This window comes from Vanellus vanellus (assembly GCF_965231255.1).
Source record: "Vanellus vanellus genome assembly, chromosome: 18".
In the NCBI taxonomy this organism is placed as follows: Eukaryota; Metazoa; Chordata; class Aves; order Charadriiformes; family Charadriidae; genus Vanellus; species Vanellus vanellus.
The window spans coordinates 12,445,476-12,460,733 of NC_138923.1; the positions used below are offsets into that span (position 1 = coordinate 12,445,476).

Genomic DNA, 15,258 nt, shown 5'->3' on the forward strand with positions numbered 1-15,258 from the left:
TCCCCCTCCGGAGCCATTCCAAACCCGCCTGGAGGTGTCCTGTGCCACTGCTGGAGGTGCCCCTGCTCTGGCGGGGGGTGGCACTGGGGGAGCTCCAGAGGGCCCTTCCAACCCCCACCAGTCCGGGATTGTGTGAAATAATGAAATCTATTCCCTCTCTATCAGTACTTTAAATATTTCTGAATGTTTCCTGACTTTGAACTATTATAGTATATGATGAAATATTTAAAACATATAAAAAAATTAAGTACTTTAGCCTCAGATGGCATGCCTAAGAAATGGAATTTGTTAGCCAATTAATTTTAAATTTACTACAGCAGAATTTCAATTACGGCTTCTCATTTCGCCTCCCCAGAAGCCACGTGAAGCGCTCACTGCATGGCCCGAGCGTGTTCTGCTCCCGAAGTGAACATTATTTCTCTGTAAAATGGAGCCCGCCGACCCCAGCGACCCCCAGAGCAGACACGGGCTCTCCGCGAAGCCCAACCGCTCCCCCCGGCCCGGCACAAGCACCCACCGCGGGCGCAGCAGGGCGATGCGCTCAAGAAACGGCAGCGACATCTCACATGAGAACAAACAATGGAAAGGCAAAGAGATACAGCACTATGGTTTCTCCTCTCCCAGCTACTGGAAATGTGATTAAAAATTTGAAATAAATTAAATAAACAGAGGCCTGGCTTGTTAGGCAGAAGCAAAACACACTGAATTAAAACAAATATCAAAGTGGTAAATCAATTTGTATTTAAAAACTGGTGTAAGCTTAAAACCTGAAGCAGTGACAGCAAAACCCGCTTGCTTTGTCCGTTTGTAAGAAGCACCTTCCACAGGTTCCCAAACTACATCCAAATGCCGAATGACACCCAGCAATGACAGAACCAGCAGAACCGCTGGTTCCCATCCGCATCTCTCTGCTCTTGGAACCTGCTCCCAAACCCCTAACTCCAAGCGTTCCTCGTGCCCCCGCCGGAGCCTGAGCCCACCGTCACCGGGACGGGGATCTGCTGCTGCCGGTGCCCAGCACTGCGTCGCGGCTCCCCGGCTCTGCACTGCAGCCTCTCCCCCACTCCCGCCCCAAACCCATTTAAGATCGGAGCAGGGGCAGCGGTGGAATTACCCCTCTTGGAACCGTTCAGGGCCGGGCAGGCTCCCGACAGCCCCCGCCTCGCCTGCTCCCTCCCGCGCGCGTGGACGCAGCCAGGACACGTGTGTGATGAGCCAAGCACATCCATTCCATAAAACACACTTTTAAAAGTATCATACCTTCGCCCATCCCACTAAATCATTTCTATTCATACAATTTTCTTTCACAGGCTCAGTGCTGCGCCAGAGCTGCCGCGGGGGACTGGCAGTGAGCCCCAGCACAGAGAGATGGGCTCGCACGGACTTCCTGAGACAGTGGGGCAGGGCAAAAGGATGGATGTCAACGCTACCAAAGCCTTAAAATTACCAGGGAATCATAAGCAGATGACGACAAGGGGACAAGGTTAAATGCAGGAGCTGAGCAGTGGTTCATCCTCCCTCCGTGTGGATCCGATCCCACCAGCTGGACCCACTCAAAAGAACATCGCCCAACCCAGAAACAATCCTCACGCTGCTGACCAAGCCCCCCGCCATCCCGCAGAGGGCCATCGGCGATCACAACCTTTGACACTGCTATGCCGATGTCAAAGGATGACTTTTATCTGGAGCAACCTGAGAATTCTCTGATCAGGTTTATCCAGTTTGTGTTAAGACTGTATTACCCGTCTGCTGATAAAGCAATGAAACAGAGCTACAGACCAGAAACCGAGGCAAGCTTCCGTATGGATAACTCCTCTAAAACAGAAAACACGAAGAAATACATTAAAAAAGTGTAAATGGCTATTTAGACAGTATCTACTCTTAAATAATGTATTTTAAATATCTATATGCATTTACTTGACCTCTACTTCACAACAGATGAAAAACGTTAGGCTGATTCTGTGGAGGAGTTTTACTACCAGACTTCTCTCACGAGTTCAAATGATGTCATTGTAGCAGAAATATTAGGTAATTTAATGGTCTCCTAATGGAATACTGCTCTGGGAATTTCAACAAAATTTCAAGTGGTAATACCAAAGCTGGATTTTATGGATTTCTGTAATCTGATGCAAATGCTCCGCACAGTCGTAAAAGAAACCTTGGAAATCCTGGCACGGAGCGGTCCTGGCCCCCGACCCAAGCGGAGCGCCCCGCTGACGGCAGGGACCGCAGCTCGAGCACGTCCCGCACCCAGCGGCACCGGGCTGGGGCCGCAGCCCAGGGCGCCACACGGGGAGGGCTCACCATGGGTGCCGTGTCCCACCACCAACCTGGGAGCGAGTACGCTGAAATGGAAGTTACCAGGGCAAAATACCCAGAGGACAAAGCTAATGAACACCGACCCCTATTCTAGCTCTGTCATTTTGCCACACGTGCTTGGAGAGAGAGAAACCGTTGCCGGGTTAAAGCGAGAAGGGCTGGAGAAACAAGTGTCCACGTGTGCGGAGAAGGAGGGAACCCAGGCAGCCATCTAAAACGGGCCACAAAACGGTGGAAGAGAGGTGGTTATACATCCTGGCAAACTCTTTTGTTCACACACTAGAGGAGATTTGCTGGGGCTCTGGAGGCACCCCAGGCCCCGGGGGAGGGCGCAAGCGCTGGGGCTCCTCTCCACCAGACCTGGTGGCACTGGGTCTTCTCCATTCTTGGGCCACACTCCTGGTAAAGTGTCCCGCAGGCAGGAGCGAGTGCCTAACCCCCGCACTGCAAATACTACCAGCAACAACAATTTCTCTGTTCTAGACCTATTTTGGTGTCCTGACAGAGCAGCAGCCGGGGAGGAACGGGGCTAACTTCAACAGAGTGAGCTGCTCTGCACCCCTCACTGGTGGAGGTAACCCTCCATAGCACGCTTCCCTTCCCCTAAAATCCCCATTTAACCACCCACACCACGGTCACTGCCTACAGATAGCCATTGTCCTTCATGATCTCAAGACACCCCTTTGCACAGAGGAAGCTTTATCAGGAATTACGAGCAAACGAGGAAACAACCCCAACACCGCACCACAGCCTTCCAGTGGCCAATGCAAAGGTGCCCCAGGAAGAATCCCACCGCATAATCAAATTAAGCGGCTCTCTTACAAAAGGTGAATGGCCATCCGCATAACAACAAACCAATTCTGTTGCCATTTAAGCTGCAAAGCCTTCAGAATGGGGTTTTGAAAGCACGACCCATCAGTTCTAATTTTTAAAACTTATCCTTTCAGTCAAGACTAGAAAAAGGCCCATTCCAACTTTTATCTTCACTACAAAGTGCTGTTATCTTGGGCTGATGTCAGGAGCTCTATCTCTCTTTCTGCTGACAAGCAGAGACGAGAGAGATAAGATTGGGAACGAATCTCACTTCTCTGAGTAAATAAATAATCAATACTCATCTAAATGTAAATGAGAAAGTATCCCCCTCTGATAACAGGGCTCTTATCAAACAGCCAATTTTCTACAGACATTTGGCCTCAACCAAATCACCATCATTCAGCCCCAGCCTAATGGCTAAAAATCGTAACTAAATTGAACCGATCACCAGAGATCAACTAAGTTCAGCCATGGCTACTACAGGTTCAAATGTTTGGAATGCAATTTTTCCCCCATTAACTTTCAATAGCAATGAAGAATACCGCGGTCAGGGGTGGAATGTGCACAATAAACAAACACTAACACTTAAAAAGAGAATGAGGCTTTAAACAAAACCCCAAACAAACCCTATCTCCACCTCCAAACTAATTAATAGGGCAAAAAAAGCAATATAGATAGACTTGCCTCAGTATTTAACGTTGGTGGAGATGTCAAACCTAAACACATCAGTACAAACAAAACCCCCCAAATAGTTTAAAACCGAACCTACATTTTACAGTGTTAGTCTCTGCAACAAAACACATCGCTACATCCCATTTGTCCCTTATCTTTACCTCTCTCAAGAGCTCCTATAATTCTCACCAAAGCCCAGTTCCAGTTATGCTCCCTTTATGGTCCACACATTTGTTCAAAACAGTTTTGGAATTTCTGATTTCCGTAACATTGACCTCCAGAATTTACTGCATTGTGTGAGAAAACGAATTCCCTTTTCTTTCAAAACGCCTTTGCCTGTCCACTGCTTTCGGGGCACGCAGCCCTTGTCTTGTCAACAACTGTGATAAAACCCTCCCAGTTTACCGTCTCTACCCTGTGCACTACACAGACTTCTCTTGTCCCCAGTCCTGTCTTTTCCAAACTGGAAAGATCTTCTCTCCTTAGCCTCTACCCCTCATTTCATACGTCTGATCCTTTTTCACGCTCATCCATTTCTGTATCCTTTTACTGCTGTATTATCTTTTTTGAGATAAAAATATAAACAATTAAGATGTGGGCACATCACGACTTATGGACTGGCACAGTAATGCTTTCTGGTTTGTTCTCTACTCCTTTCCTGATTTCTGATGTTCAATTTGTCTTTCTGACTGCTCCTAAGCACTGAGCTGAAGTGTTCAGAGAACTACCCGTGACGACTCCAGGATACTTTTCCTGACTGATGGAAGGTAATTAGAGCCCATCATTGTATACATATAGTTACCGTTGCTTTTCACCACGTATATTATTTTGCACTCATTGACACTGAATTCCCTCTCTCATTTTATTGTCCTGTCACTCAGCATTGTGAGATACCTCTGCAGTGCTTCACAGACAGCTTTTATTTGCACTATTCTTACTTCTTTTGTATCAACAGCACATTTTGTCACATCAGCATTCACATCCTTTTCCATGCCCCACATTAGCGGAACAATGCAGGTTCCACCAGTTCCACTGGAACTCCACCAGTAACCTAGTTACTAATAACGGAGGGCCATTATTCCTATTCTTTGTTTCCTGTCTTTTAATCAATTATTAATCCATGTGAGGATCCTCCTTCTCATCCTGTGACAGCTTAATTGCTTTATGAGCCTTTGTCAAATCTTTTTTGGAAATCTAAGCGTGCTCTATCAAACACATCATCCTTATTCAGATGGTCTCTGACTTCCTCAAAGACTGCTCACCGCTTTCTGAGGCTCAACTGCTCTACAAAAGCTACGCCGACTTTTTTCCTCAGTATACCGCGTTTGGCCACGTCATCTATTCATTCTGCTCTTTGCTAGAATTTCCTTTTACAGTTTCGCAGTTTGCCTGGTAAGGAAGCCACGGTACACCGGCCTCTCCTTGAACTCCTTCAACCAACGCTTGCCACCACGCACACCCGAGAGAGCAGCAGATACGAGCAACACGTTATACATCACGTTTAACGGTACAGCATCTTTGCGTCTGACCTCTACCAGATCTCTCAGCCACCACTGTCTGCTCATGGCGGTTTGTTACTGTTCGTGGATTAGTTTTAAACCCTACTGCCCTGGCACAGCTCCTCGGACAACTCCCTGCAGACGCGCTCTGGCACGAGAACATCTCCAGCCTCCAAACGCAAGACCCCACAGCAGAAAGGGGCAGGCGCCCGCCGCGTTCCAGCAGAACGGTACGGCTCCTCCGGTTCCACGGGAGGCGAAGCCCCGTCCCCGGTGAGCCAGCAAAGGCTGTGCCAGGGGCTATGAGACTGCCTGAACGTTCCTGGTGGGGAAGGACGTGATATCACCCAAAACAACCCCAGAAATTTATACAGTGCTGTAGGAGAATTTCCAGGTCCCGGTACGGCCGGCGCCAGCCCCCGCTGGGCTCCCGCGCAGCCCGAGGGCCGGCGTCGCGGCACAGGGACGAGTGGTGCAGGCGCAGCGTGGAGTGGTGACGGAGGACATGTCACACCAACTTGCGCTAATGCGGAGGAAACGCGGGAGCACGCTGCCACCGCCGCGGTACCGGCGGGCACACGGGACCTCAAGCGCTCCTGCGTGTAGGGCTGCGATTCCAAAACAGCACAGGAAAACCCAGGAATATAAGAGAGTTAGGCGGTGGCGGCCCAAGAGGCAGGGCAGCAGACGCCGGACAGACAGCAAACACGCAAAAGCGAATATGAGCTGTGGTTCGGGCTCTGCCCGTGCCCAGATGTAAGGCAGGAAAGCAGTCAAAAGAAAACAGCTGATAAGCACTTAATGTCGATGTCTGTGGTACTTTCCTATTTCAAGTTTCTCCTTTCACAAGGATACATGATTTATTGCTTCGCCGCTCCAACCCTAGGTTTTGAAAGTGTGATTTCTTCCGAGTTTAAACTATATTTATATTTATTTTTTTGTTATCACTTTTTTATTATTGCTATAGAAAATATTTGCTGGAAATATGTTGCAGCTATTACAAGGTCATAAAAAAGAGGAGGTTTATGTATTTCTATCATTTCAAATAGTCTGTCAGAAAGTATCAGTCGCGCTAAGTGTAAGACTACTGGATTCCAGCTTTCCCTCTGCCAGCACATGGGCAGCATATGGAAGAATTAAAATAGCTCAGCGTGGATCTCCCCGGGTGCTGGCTGGGAGCACCGAACCGCGGCGTGGCGCGGTCCCCGGAGGTGCCCCCGCGGCACAGCGGGACCCCGGAGGGGCCGGGCGGCGAAGGGGCACCGCCTCAGTGCCGGACCTGACCGGGGCGGGAAGATGAACGCCGGGAAAGGGTTATACGCAAAAGGGACCGGGGAAGGAGAGGGATCAATACACTGCGGAGAGCACAGAAACTGGGAACAGAGAGAGGTCTCAGGCCCTTTCTGTAGAATTTTTCTTAGAAGATGACAGAAGGGGCACGGATCCCATTGTGTGCTTGGCAATGACAATAAAACAACGGAAAATATGTAAACAGTTTGAGAGGAAATGGCTGTAAAGCCAGAATGTTTACATCTCAAATCCTACCGCTATGAGGACATCTTAAATCTGTTTATCTGTTAAAAATCCCCAAAGCCCCTCAACACCTCTGAAGTGGAATAAAGATTTTATCATTACAAATGCAAATACTGGTTAATAAATAAAGATATTTAAATAGTGAAAACAAACTTTTAACATTACGCACAAGCACGAGACTTTTTTTTTTAGTCCAATCTGTTTTTTCTTAACTTACACTGTTGTGACATTACTGAATTTTACATACAGTTATCTGCTGCTCTCCCCAGAAATACAGATGGTTTTTGTAGAAATAAACAGTCATTTATATGAAACAATTGTAAAATAGTTTATGGAAACCAGTGGTGTAATGCATTCAAATAAATGCCAGGACCGGCTGATGGAGAGCCAAGGTGCTAAATCACACTGCTTAAGAATTCAGCTGTGGGAAACAGATAGTAAATCCAGAGTGACAGAATTTCCAGTGATGGCAAAGGTTTCTGACATCTAGTCCAGTACACAAAAACTACAGCAGTTCAAACCCATTTTACTTAACACTACCTTGACAGCCAGTGAAATTAAAGAATTTAGTCAAAAGCCCCTTAAAAAGAAACAAACACTTCATTTCTGTATTGCTTTTCTGTAGAACAGAAAACACGCAGCCTAACTAGCATCAAACCAGGCTCGGCAGAACATTAACAGTAGTGCTTTATTTAATTGCTACTATAGACTTTTATTCTTTTTACATTAGCAAGGTATAGCTCTAAATAAAGCTGAAAGGAGAAAGAAATCATCACGTTTGATCTGTAATGTACCTATGGCAGAAATACAATATACAGATTTTTTTTTTTTAAATCACGAATTCCAGAGTCGATGTCGGGGCACGCAGCCGGGCGGGTGCTGGTGGGGCAGCGCGCGCCGCAGCCACCGCCGTCTGCTGCCGAAGGGGCAATGCCGGCGCAGCCGGGTGTTTGTGACGCAGAGCCCCGTGAGGGGCCCCTCGCTGGCGCGGATCGCAACGCGAGAAAGGCGCTTTCCCGGGTTACAGCCGCGTAAGTGGTGGTATCGCAGCGAGGGGCAATACCCGCCCCCGGACGGTGGATTTTGGGCGTCACAGAACACCAGCAGGAAGGAGATGGCCCCGTGAACGCACTCGGTGTACAGCGGTACCTTCTGCCATCAGAGCGGGTAAAATAAACAAAAAAGTCTCTGTCATGCAAACACCAAACTGTAGAATTTAAAATGTCACATAAATTACAGCTTTATTACCAATCCAGAAGAACCAATAAATGTATGATTTCAATACCGAAAGCTCTAAAACAGAGTCAGTTCAATATTTCACTTTCATTCCAGAGGCCAGGCACGCAAAGTCTTCCTCAACCATTCGGGCTGATGTCCAGAATCCCATCAGCCCAAACGCACACGATAACGAGCTATTTCGATTCTGACAAACTATTCGCAAACTTTATTCCCGGTGAGCTGTTCCACGAGCCCCAGCATCCCCGCGCCCCTGGCGCGTCAGCGTCTGCTCAGCGTCAGCCGGCTGGTGAGAACGGGTTTGCTGAAATAAATTATTGCCGCTGCAAAGCGGAGATGGGGTTTGTGGGCAGAAGGAAATCATTCCCAGCAGCCTCTGTCACCCCTCTCCAGCACAGAGGGGCTCACCCTGCGCGACACCAACCCTGCCGAGGAAAACCTGCCACCAGCACAACAAGGGAGCACTCCTCCCTCGTCCCCTCGCGCGCACGGCGGCAGAGAGCACGCCAGCGTCAGACCCGCGGGGGGCGCGGGGGGCGCGGGGCGGCGGGTGCGGAGCGGAAGGGGTACGGGAACCCCCTCCGAGGAGCGGCCGCAGGACGGGACGGACGGCTCCAGACCGCTCCGGCACCGCACGGGCAGGACGGGCACAACGCTGGGACCACGGGGAGCCACACGTCTCTCTCGCACCTTTTCTACCACATTGCCTCTTCGGTGAAAGGGGGGCAGCAAGCGGGAGAGTCTTGACCAGGGATCTACAAATATTGATGTTAAGTTGAATCCTGCTAACATCAACAGCTTAACGCAAGGAAAACCAGGATTTCTGAAGTATTTCCAGGTAAAGCCATCCACAACCGGGGGCAGAAGACTCTGCAGGGATGCTATAATTATCCAAAACAAAGCACTGAAAGCCAAAGAAACTCAGAACTACCATTAAGCAGAAAAGCCCGCATGTAAACACAAGGAAACAGAAATTAATTGGCTTTTCACTGTCACAGATGCTGGGGCTTCCATCTCTTTAAGAGTCAGAGCAAACATATGCGCCGCCTACTCTAACATATTTACTTTTAAATTTAAACTCCTCAGCTACCATCATTCCACGACAGTATCAAACTTTAATGGCAGTTTATTCTAATCATGGGTCATCTCTTAAAAATGCCTTAATCACAGGGCTGTGGTTTTAAAAGGTTTCTTTCATCTTCCTAATTCTCCTTTTTTATATACATAAATATATATGCAATAAAACTACCCCCCCCCACACACCTTTCCAGCCATTTCTTTTTGTCCCGCTCCCCGGCTACAAGGTGGGGAGGAGGAGGCAAAGCCCACGTGAGCCCCGCAGCTCTGCGGGCAGCGAGAGCGTCCCTGGAGCGGGACTCGCCGTGCCTCCAGGACCCACCGGCGGCGGCCGCGGCGCCCGGAGCTGCGGTGCCCGGAGCCGCGCAGCACGCCGCTCTGCCTCGGGAAGGAGTCCAGCGGTTCTGTCCTGCCCTTCACACCTCAGCCCCATAGCTCCTCCTCTCCTGCGCTCCCCAACACCCCGATACCCCCCCCCCCGAGCTGGGAGAGCAGGCACCATTCCAGAGATGCCCCCAATTAGCACTTTTCCCCATACTTTGTCTTCTCCTGCCACAGGCAACCACCCCCTTGGAAGGGAGAGCCGCCAGCCCCGCTCCGGGGGCACAGGGACCCCCCCGAGGCAGGCAGGGCCCTGCGGGGCCGCAGCTGGGCTGCCCGGGGGCTCCGCTCCCGCTGAGAGCTCGGGCCGACAGCAAGGTCCCGCGGGAGCTCCCAGCACCAGCGTCTTAATCTCCTGACGAAAGAAAAACAGTTATTGCTGGAGAATCACAAGAAAATCTTTCATTAACGCCAAGAGTCACCTCGAGGCAACCAACAGGAGGCCAGGGGGTTTGATCTGTTCAGGAACTTGCAAGAGTTAGATTCTCTTCTGGGGGTCACTGGGGATACTTTTAAAAGTCACAGCGCTACATTTCTTTAAAGACCCCATTTTCAATAATTTAGACATGAAAACGGAGATGTGTACACGATGGGGAGCAGGTTCCGTGTCCGAAGCCTCAGGGTTATTTCGGGGGAGCCATGCTGCGCGCGCCAGACCCCGTGCCCTCGCCCCACACACCAGACCGCCCCAGGGCCCCACGGCACTGCCTTCGCCTTCCCACCTGAGCACGACCTGCTCCACGGAGGGCGCACATCCGCCTGTTGGACACGGCTCCCGTCCTGCGCCCCACGGCCTCCCGGCCACGGGGACATGGCCACGGGGACGCGGCGCCGTCCTGCGCCTTCCCGGCACCGCGGCAGCGCCAGCTCTCCTCGGCATTCGCGGGAGGCAGTAACAAGACAAATCGAACACGGCACCACAGCACCCAGGCCAAGTATTTACCAACACAGCTGCCGAGATACTCCAGGAACGGGAAAATCGCGGGACAGGTTTAAACGAAAACCTCCAGTCTTACGGCACCCGCGCGATTTCCCCCGGGCCGGGGGGGCGCTGGGCAATAAGTGCTTTGTCACACAAATAATATCTTTGCATTGCAGCTTCTGCTTATCTCCCATTTAAGTTCTGAATAAAATGTGTTGATAAACAGTTCAGACGCACGTTTAAGACGTGAAATTTGACATTAAAAGCGGTACTGAGACCGCTATGTTAGAAAGCGATTTTCTTTCCCTAGTTAGTTCTGAGCGGAAGATGAGCCTCCTCTTTGCAGCAGCACTCTGTACTTTGAGCTTCTGTTCCCAAAGTTCTGAAGGATAACTTAACAGCTCTGTGGGAACAAATCTGAAATACAGGAATAATAAACGACTACAAAGCACGGGTTTGTAACAGGTTGTGCTGCTCGCCACAGCTCTGAGTTACCTGGTGCTGGAACCGATTACTTTAACTGGCCTTTGCCGCTGTAATTCCTTTGATTCTGTTGTAGAGACTAAAACATGATATGGAGACTTTTATTTTTATGTTCCACCCCTGTTTCTTGAATTTTTCTCTTTCCTTATTGTTCAGCTTCCTGCGGCAGTGAGATAATACACTTATCCAGACTAGTCAGATTATTTTAGACTATTTTTGGTCACTTTACACATTTTAAAGAATGCAAAAAGCACTAGTTGACAGCTGTTAGGGACTTGAATGCTTTGCAAAGCAGCTGTTTTCATTTACAGAAAAAGTATTAGCCTTTCTCCAAAGTGAACGGAATACTAAGTTAATAACTCTCACTCTAACCTACGGAAAATACAGGTCATGTCTGTGAAATGTTGGCAGAAGGTATTGTTTATAACAATTAAACTTGTACAGCATTTTGTTCTTAAAAGGGTTGAGCATTTCTGGTTGGGGCTGTTTGCAGTTTGAAGCAGCTATTAAATAATAATCAGTAGCATGTTCACCCTGCAAAGAATTTCTACTTGAAATCAGACAAGATTAATCAGACGAGGCTTCTCTGGTCACAAGAAATTCCAAATGAAGAGAGGCTGACATGGACCAGGGACAGGCAGCGGTATTCCAACATTTCAGCATTTTACACTGTTTACTTTTGTCTCTCATCCCCTTCCAAGAACATTCGGCTTTTATATACTGACATCAATGCTTAATTTGTTTGAAAACAAAGCCTCTGCACACATTCTCTCTGCGTTCTTATTTACTTTGTATTAGTATTTATAGTCCGTTCAGTCGAGCTCTGGAGGAGAAGGCAAGTGGCATCCCAGAGAATGTATTTGTTGAAGAGCAAAAGGAATGAGGCAGCCCGAAGGCGAGGAAGATAACTTTCAAGTGCACGTATAGTTCCTGCACATATTTAATTTGAGAATCACCATGGCGTCGTGACAGACAAAGTATCAAGAATGAAGTCATCATCTTGCTTATGTTCTTAAAACTGTAAGCCACGTGAACATATTTTCTAGAAAATGTTGAACGCAGGCTTTAGTGCAGGTAGCGAACACCTGATAAGATCTACTCGCCTGCGGCACGTTGCGGGAGGCTGCCAGAGCGGTCTCAGCTGGGCCGGGGTGTCGGAACATAAGGGTTTTCCTCTTGGAAAAACTGTGCTTTCCTTGGTCCAACCGAGCGCCTTCCCAAAAAGTAGGATTCAAAATGTACACCTACCATAACCTAAACTCCTAGGCTAACCGGGTAACACCTCAGTATTGGTAACAGTGAGACCAGCAGAAATGCACCACATTGACTGCGTGGGGAAATCATTTAGCAGTAAAGTAAATCACGTTACATTGAAAATGGTATTTTACAGTTATGCAGCACGATCTGTCCGACCTACGGAACTTCCTCTGCAGAGCACGAGGTGGGATTTTAACGGCATGCCTAACATCTACCTTTTTTAGAAGTTAGTATTAAGACTCCTAGTGATTTCTAGGGAGCAGAATTATAGCAAGTACTAAAACATCCAAATCTCACCTTCCAAAAAGGCTTTTCGAGAGTCCATTACTATATCTGTCCAAAATCCAGACAGCGCCATATCTGACATTTCCACTGGTAAATTCAGGGAGAACGAGGAGTTCTCATGCTCGTGATTTCGCGCACGTCATCCCCTTTCAGGAGATCTGCCACACTGCGGACCAAACCAGCAGCTGCCGGAGTGCCCACACCGTGCAAACGCATTCTCAAAGAGACCCAGACAGGGCAAGTTCATACAAAGCAATCCTTAAACGACCTGCGGACACCGGGGCTCTCCACACCCCGTCTCTCAGCACTGCCCAGGCCCACGGGACGCGCACAGCGGGGTCCCCGCAGCACTGGCGAGCTTCCCGCTCTCCTCTCCTCCCTGCGCCGCCCGCCCGGGTCGGGGTATCACCCCGGCCGCAGCCCCCTCCTCCCCCGTTCTGGCTGTTTTGAGAAAATTCTCGTGCGCGGGAGATGTCACCGAGCCGCCCTCAAGGTGGCCCGTCGCTGGGTTCCACCAGTCTCCTCCGGGAGCTCATTCCGCAACCAAGAGTGTTTTATTTCCAGCTCTCACGTAAAATATGCGTGTGCAATACACGCTGCTGAGCACGCAAGAGGTTAAACAAATTGATGATGAAGTATTCGACTTAGTTATTTTTCATTACCATAGGAAAACATCAATTACATTTTCTGAGTGTACACAAGGGAATCCATTACAATAACAGAGAGGTTATGTGACTGGTTTTGCTGCTTCTTTCCGAAGCTAAAAGTACAGTCGGTTTTTAAAGACAATGAAACCAGCCCAGAGAAAAGGGAGGCACACCAGCATATCTGCACAGGCAGTTCCGATCCTGATTTATCCAGCCTGACTCCAACTAATTAAACATCTGCCTCAACAATTTCCTCTGCAGATTTATCTTCTCCAGTATGCAGCGCTGACTGGTGGTTGCAGGCTTTTCCCTAACTCGCAGTCATCCCCATCCACTTCTTCCAGTTGGTTATGTGGGGACGTGGCAAGAGATGATACAGTATTCCCATTAACCCCCCGCTGCCGCCTGCGGTGGGACGGGTCACCGGGCTCCCCGAGCACTGCTTCACAACAACCGTGTCCTCTACGAAACGACTTCGGGGCCGCGGTTCTCTCAGCGCTAACACACACAGGTTATTTCACCACCTGCGCTTCCTGTTGACTGACTCAAAAATTATTATTCAAAAACGGTCAGAGTCCATACGTCTAAAGCAAAAGCCTTGTGACACTAAGAAAGGAAAACTGCAAGGAACGTGAAATATTTTGAATAGTTTGCAATGATTTTATCTGACTTAACATCTAAATAGAGCTGGGCGCAATCACAATATTGCTGCCATTTTTTTCACGCCGCTTTCTATGAAACAAAGGTCGTACCCCACTTCTATCTCCTTCTACTGGCCTGTATCTTCCTGCAATAAATAAGCTTTGGCTTGAAGTTAAATTGCAGTCAAAAGTCTTTATTCAGCTTTAATCTTTTCAACAAAAGGGATTTTGAAACGAACACTTTGATGTATTTTACAGACGCAGTTCACACCGCACCTACGGGAAGACGGGAGCACGTGCTGGCACCGAGCGTGGGGAAACCGCTCTGCGCGACCATCCGTTGAGAGCAGCGTTCTGTGCCACCGTCAGCCTCGTGCTCCTGGAGGGAGGCGAGGGCTGGGAGCTGCGAGGATGGTAGTGGCGCTTTTAAACAGAAGTCAAAAATAGAGAAACTCAGAAGGTCACCGACTCACAGAGGTGACTGCGGTGTACGGATGTTCGGGAACTCATGACTCAATTGCTTGTTGACAAACCTACTTGTAAGGTGCAGGCTACCAGCTGGATAAAATAATTAGAGAAAACTAGTCCAGTATTTTAGCCCTGGTCATGCTGGAACGTACACTTCCCGACTAGGCAGGAATTCTTCCAATTTCTTCCTCACCCAAAGCAGCCAACCACAGTTTGCATTTTCCTACGAACACAGGACCAATTTGAAAAATGTCGTGTAAGCCAGTGGTGAAAATAGGTCAGAAAGCAATTTCTTATATAAGTACTTGAAAACAGCATAAGCTGTAAACATAATAAATTCATTTGTCTTCTGAAGACTGGTCTGGAGGCACACGCAAAACGTGCAGAAAAGTTCATAGGCGCTTCAGTTCTATTAAACTATTACAAAGGCTTTAAATAAACAGGTTAAGTCTATTTTTGGTTAGTACTTTCTAAAAATCAGAACAACCAACTTAAAAGGACGCATCGCTGAATGAGAAGAAATGCTTTTCCTAAATTATGTCTTATCTTCTATTCAGAACATTGACATCCCAATCCACTGCCTAACAGTGACGTGAAGCACCGCGGCCGTGCCGTGCCGTGCCACAGTCTGCTCCCAAACTCCGCTTATCTGTGCAGCTCCCAGGGAAAGTAAGGGCGCATCCGCTCCACATCTGAAGACCCCGGCGGCAGATGAAGAATGATGACACCACCTCTTCCCGCTCCAGCCCACCCATGCCCGCTGCGGTCCCTGCGCGCCCGCGGCAGCGCTCCCCGGGCGCAGGCGCAGGCTGCTGCGCACCCAGAGCTGCGGGGGCGCGAGGGGAGAGCTGCGATCTCTGCTGGTGTAAAGACGACCTCCTGTAGGAGGTCCTACAGGACCCTCCCAGCCCCCGCCCCCAAAGTCTGCTGAGCGATGAATTTGGGTAAGGGAAGCAATTGGGAATAAGGGAAGTTTTGGATGACGGAAGATAATTTTAATAAAAGTTTAATTCATGATTTACCAA

General features: G+C 49.0%; 1 protein-coding gene across 2 annotated transcripts in view; it reads right to left on the reverse strand.

Annotated features, from left to right (window-relative positions):
* Positions 1–15,258, reverse strand: part of MAPKAP1 (MAPK associated protein 1) — a 107,607-nt gene that overhangs the window by 29,696 nt on the left and 62,653 nt on the right. The window lies entirely within an intron of this gene.